Here is a 6,000-nt window from a genome sequence, read left to right as displayed (position 1 = left end):
CTTCTCCTGCTTTGCCGCCCACGCTCTTCCTTCTCCAGAGCCTTGGTCACCCCCTCCTGGCCAGAAGCTTAAGGACCACCTGCCTGGGACCTTATTTTGTCACTTTCCAAAGCCACCTCTCTGTGCCAGGCTTGGGCATGTGAAGGAAAATAAAATCTTAGGACTACACAGAACAGAAGGCAAAGGTCTCGGGCCCCCGCAGAAGGCCTGCCCTCAGGCCCCCCACGAGGACAGTCCTTGTGGCAAGGACGTCAGGAACATGCACACTGTAACTCTGGGCCACAGCCTGTCTGGCTCCTAAATCTAATCTGTTTGATTCCACACTAAGGATGAGTTCCAGGTTTATCTCCCGGTGCAGAGCAGACGCAGGACCAGCTCAGTTCTCCCACCCGGGGACATCCGGTGCTTCCTCCACTCCCTTTCTCTCTCCCGACATTTGCCATATCTTATGTACAGGGTGGATCTCCTGGGCCTCACAAGGAATGCAACCCTTTGCCCCGTTGCCCACTCCCTGCCCGCTTTTCTTTCTGTGTGCCCCAGCCCCCTAAATGCTGAGCTCCCCAATTCCCCTTCAAATAATAGCCACAGATTTGTCCGTAGTAATGTTTTCCCTGGGTGTATCCTCAACTTTGGTTTCATAAACCTCCATTGGGTAACATCTCTGCTTCCATCGCTGATTTTGGTCTCTTGGGTGAGGGAGGGGGTTATGCTGTTTGCAGGCAAAGAAATTAAGGCTTGGCTGAGTGCACAGCCCAGAGCATGGAGGCTGCGGTGGGCCCAGCCTGGCCCCAGTGAGAGGCACCTGCCCACCGTAACCCGGAATGGCTCCAGAGCCCAAGATTTGGTGGGTGAGGTCTCATTTACAGAGCCAACATTCTGGACAGGGCTGGGCTGACCCTGCTTGGATGCAGGCTATGGGCTGGCCGCCAAGTCCGAGCTGTCCTGGGTACAGGGCATGGGGCAGCAATACTGCCAGCCCCACTGGTCATTGCCTCATAGTCCCTCCTGCTGGGCTCTGAGCTGGCTTTGTACCAGAGCTCCCATTTCAAGCCATACCCACTCCAGTGACCAGGGTGGTCCTTCCTGTTTCCCATGCTCTGTGACGTCCCCTTGGTTGGGGTGTTTAATGTCCTTGGCTCTGGAGGATGCCATGGTCTGCCCAGGGTGCCCCATCAGCTCACGGGACACATCCAGGCTGGGACCCTCAGCTGAGCCAGCCTAGAGTCCCTTCAGAGCTCAACTACTTCTTTCCCAGAGGACAGGGCCAGTCATGTCCTCGGAGAAGGCAGCCCTCCAGGATTAGGGTATAAGGGGACAAGGAGACTGTAGTCCAAGTTGAGGGTGGGGAAGGGAAAGAAGACCCAGAAAGGCCCCGGCAACAAGGGTGTCCTCTGCCCAGGAGGCACAGTTCCTGTCTCCGTGCGACTGCTGCTGGCACTGGGCATTATCTCGGACTCAGAGGTGCAGAGGGAACAGCGGGCCCCCTCTGGGGCTGACGGGCATCAGAGGGCTTCACACCTCCCCAGAGCCCAGGCATGGCCTGGTGCTGGTCACCATCTACACAGAGGGCCCTGGGAGGGTATGGAGCCCACAAGGACTCGGGCTGCCCTAGGTGGTATTGAAATTGATCTGAACAGTGAGGCTGAAGGGTGGGGGTGGCAGAGAATGGCCCTGGGGATGGGAGGAAGCAGGATGGGAGAAGTTTCAGTCCAGTGTCCTTTGCTCTCTGCATGGCTGTGGTGCTACTGGTTGTGGTGCTGGTCAGCAGGTGTGTGTGTGGCTTTTTTGCTGCTTCTTTAGCCACAGGGAGTAACAGCAGAGAAGGCTGATGGCTGAATGCTGTCTGAGCTGGAACCTGGCAGGATGGGAGAGGCAGGAGACAGGTCCAGGGGGTCTGGGGCCCAGGCCAGCAGCTGGGGAGGACCCTGGAGGGCAGAGGCATTCCCCTGGGGGAGGGGCTGGGAGACCCCTCAGGAGGGACATGGGCAGTTGGCATCTCGGTGCCTCCGTGTCATCACCGGCGCAGTGGTCAGAACGAGGACATGCCCTGCACCTGCTGGACGGAGTACCAGGTCATGAGGCCCAAGTGCACGTAGCTGCTGGCACCTTGGGCAACACTTGAGGCCATCACCCATGTGGGCTCAAATGTCCCCACAATGGTTGACCCCTGCAGGGCCCACATGCTGACCACAGGGACTTCAGGCACCTTGGAGTTAGTTGACTCTCAGTTTCATTGGCCAGACCTGGGGGTTGGTCTGGGATTGCTCTGGAGACCCACGGCCCCTTTGTTTTCTCCACTCCCGAGGCAGCTGACCCTTCTACCTGTCTGGCCTCACCCACCTCTCCACCTAGGACAAAAGCTTAAGCCAGTGTCAATGCCGTTAAAAGATACAGGGCCTGTTAACACAGGGCTCTGCTGGGTTAGCTGTCGTTACTGGGCAGTGGGCCTGGTTGCTGAGGAACCTTCAGAAATAAGAGGATGTTCTGGGGGCATCTTATATGGACTTGCCGGACAGGCCCTCGGAATGCCTGGCTTTAGCTACACTGTGCTCTTAACACCCGCAGCTCTTCCCCAGGCTGCTTACAGGACCCTTGGGGGCCTTTGGAGAGGCGGGTGTCACGTGAATATAAATACTGTCGCAGCCCTCCTTTCTCCCTCCGCTTGATTCCTGGACCATCTCTGGGCAGGGAGGGGCTCAGGCTGCAGGAGGGTACACAGAGGCGGCTGTGTCAGTCCCAATCAAGGACTGGGTCAGACGCTGCCCACTTTGTAAATAAAGTTTTATGGGCACATAAGACACCGCCTGTTCGCTGTTGTCTGTGGCTGCACAAAGCCTGAAGTGTTTACTATCGTCTTTGATGTAGAAAACGGAAACAAAAACATTAGTTTTGTTTTAGAAATTTAGGCCCCACATGTACTTCTCTGGGGGAGCCTAGTAAACGCTCAGAGCTCTTTGGCGGGTTTTGTCTGTTTTTGTGATAAATTGCTGAGCTTAAACTGGCCCTCTGGGTTATGCGGGTTTTATGATTTCCCTGATTCTACAGATAAGAAAGCTGATACTGGGCAAGGTCAGAGGGCTTCCTCTCAGAGGGTTGCAGCCCAGGGCTTGATTAGAGATAGGGCTGTGGGCTGCAGCCAATACCTTCCAGGTGCTTTGTGGGGTTGGGAGTGCTGGCTGCCCTCTCCCCCTCCTGTGCCCTGTGTACAACCAGGCTGGCTTCTGAAACACGCTCTGCCTGCCAGGCCATGCCACAACCCACATGCCTGTGACCTGCACCCAGGGCCTGTGCCCCGTCTGGACACTTGGCCCCATGTACTTGGGCTTCAGTGTTCCCGGGTGCTTTGTGCCAGAGTGTGCTCGCATGCTGGATTTTAAATTACCTTTTTAATTTTTTTTATTATAACTGAAAGTGGAAAATAATATTCCTCTGGAAGGATATTAGCTAAACCTTCCACAGCAATAAATTGTGTGCTAATGGTCTGTTTTTGCACTGTTTGGTTGTCATGGAGATAGGCTGCAGTAACCAATATGTAAGTTTGTTTTGAGAATTTTGACACCACTTTGCCAAGCGTTCTTCTTCTGCTGTGACAACTTCAGCTTGTCCAGTTCTTGCTGCTGAGGGCTGGTGAGGACTTCAGAGCCCTCCGAGAAGCCTGGGTGAGGTAGCATCTGTGGATAAGTGTGAGAGTGATGGCACTCTAGAGGGGCCGGGGAGAGTCACCAGCAAGGCGTCCTGGCTTTCCCGGGGCACATTTCCATGCTGGAGGAGGGCTGTGATGGCAGACAGAGACGGCAGACGCGTCTCCCCAGCTGCCAGATGAGGGCTTGGGTGGGGGACATGTGGCTCCAGTGTGGAGCAAACCTAATGGGGCTTTCCTGCCCAGGCAGGGCCAAGAAGATGGCGTCAGCACTGACATGCCCGGGGCAGGGGTGGTGTGACATTGACACTGGGTAGCAGCCTACAGCCTCAAGAGAGGAAGCTAATGGTGAGGCTAGACCATGAGGCCTTCCATTAGGCATAGCACAGGCTTCTCCCAAAGGGGCCCTGCCTACCCAGGTGGCAATGTGGGGATAAGGGGAGTAGGGGCATGTGTGTCCATGCCTGGTCACTGGGGTGCTCTGGGCCCGGGACCCACTGCACAGGGGACACCTATGACACAGAGGAGAGGCAGTGTTCACAGATCACACCCAGTTCCAGCATCAGCTATGCTCAGCGGGAAGCCCGTGTAGAAGGCTGGATGACTCGGGTGGCGGGGGCCACTGTGTAAATCCCAGAGAAAGCCTGGAGGAGGGAACCGCAGGCTGGGGTCCAAGAGAAGCTGGGCAGCCAGGGGCGGACACGGGCGCCGGAGAGGATGCATCCAAAATCCTTCGGGAAGGACTGCAGTCTCAGGAAGTTGGTGTCATCTGTCCCTGCAGAGGACACCCCACATGTTAACTCCTTCCTCTTGGGAGGGCCAGGGCCTCCTCCAGGGATGGTGCTGCTTCCCCTGTCCAGCGTGGATGGTGTGATGGCCGCAGCTGGTGGCCCAGGCAGCCTGGCTTCTCTCAGGGGCCTGAGCAGCAGTAGGAGAGGGCTGCTCAGCCCCCTTGACAGCTTTGTAACCCTGGGGCAGGGCAGGGCTCACTTGGTCAGAGGATCCAGAGTGTTGTATGCAAACTCACTTTCCCTGCCGGCCTGAAGAGCCTCGGTGGCTCTCCTTCCACCTCTGAGCCTCTGGCTCCTTGACTATAAAGTGGGATTTGCAGGACAAACAGCAAACACACTTTTGAAGGTGCTGTCAGGTGGCGTGGTAGACAGTGGGGTGTCTGTGTGACTGGCTCAGAGGCTCCAGCAGGAGCTGTGCCGGGGACACCGCTGCCACAGCTGACTGATGGGGTGGGGGTGCCAAAAGTACAAAGCATGATGATGGGCTCAAAAACCCAATATATATTTGCATAATATATATTTTTACGTATTTTTGTAGGCGATTGATTCTGGAAGTTTTACGTGTGTCTGTGTGTTTGGAATGGAATTCTTCCTGGTTCTCAATGTAATTTCCAGGAGTCATTACTTAGACAAGGGCACTCATGACCATGGTGCAGAAACACTTGGTCACTCCCGAATCCCTCTTCCTGTTGACACTGCTGAGAAGTCAAGTGCAGCAGGGCAGCCACAGACTCTCACCGAGCCTCCTCTTTCCTGTCTGCACAACGTAAACACCTCTGCTTATCTGGTTTCCTAAATCACAGCAGATCGAAAACAACGAAAATGCAGTGTGCAGAGAAACCACAGTAACAAGTACAAGAGCCCATGCACCCTGTTTAGGGAGGGGCAAAGCGTGGGCACAGTCCTGTGTACATGGCGTGGCGCTATAGGGTCATGGCCATGGTCTGTGACAATAACATCTGTGGAAACTTAAAGTCCGTGTCCTGGGAAACAGCAGTACAAAAGGCATCAGAAGTCATTCTGTCCACAAGGGTGAAGCGTCTGTGCTCTGTGACTCTCCCAAGCCCGTCTGCTGTGATTTCTTCTTTCTATGGAAAGGCTCAGCCAGACCAGTGATCCCCGCTCACCACCACGACCACACTGCTGCTGAGAGGGCAGAGCCACGCCCAGCACTTCCTCAGTAATTTCTCTGGTGGGAGAAAGAGGCTTGAGGAGCACTTGGAATGTCCCAGCGGGGACACCCCCTCCAGGTGGTGCTGGGACCCCTCCCCACAATCACCCCTCCTCCGGGTGGTCCTGGGACCCCTCCCCACGGATCACCTGTCCTCTGGGTGGTCCTGAGACCCCCTCCCCACGGATCACCCCTCCTCCGGGTGGTGCTGGGACCCCCTCCCCATGGATGACCCCTCCTCCGGGTGGTGCTGGGATCCCTCCCCACAATCACTCCTCCTCTGGGTGGTGCTGGGACCCCCCTCCCCACGGATCACCCCTCCTGCGGGTGGTGCTGGGATACCTCCCCACGCCAGAGCATGTTTTGGTGGCAGGGTGGTGTAGGTATAGAGGCCAAGG

This window comes from Nycticebus coucang, chromosome 7, assembly GCF_027406575.1.
Source record: "Nycticebus coucang isolate mNycCou1 chromosome 7, mNycCou1.pri, whole genome shotgun sequence".
Lineage (NCBI taxonomy): Eukaryota > Metazoa > Chordata > Mammalia > Primates > Lorisidae > Nycticebus > Nycticebus coucang.
Note: the sequence above shows the minus strand (reverse complement) of the source record.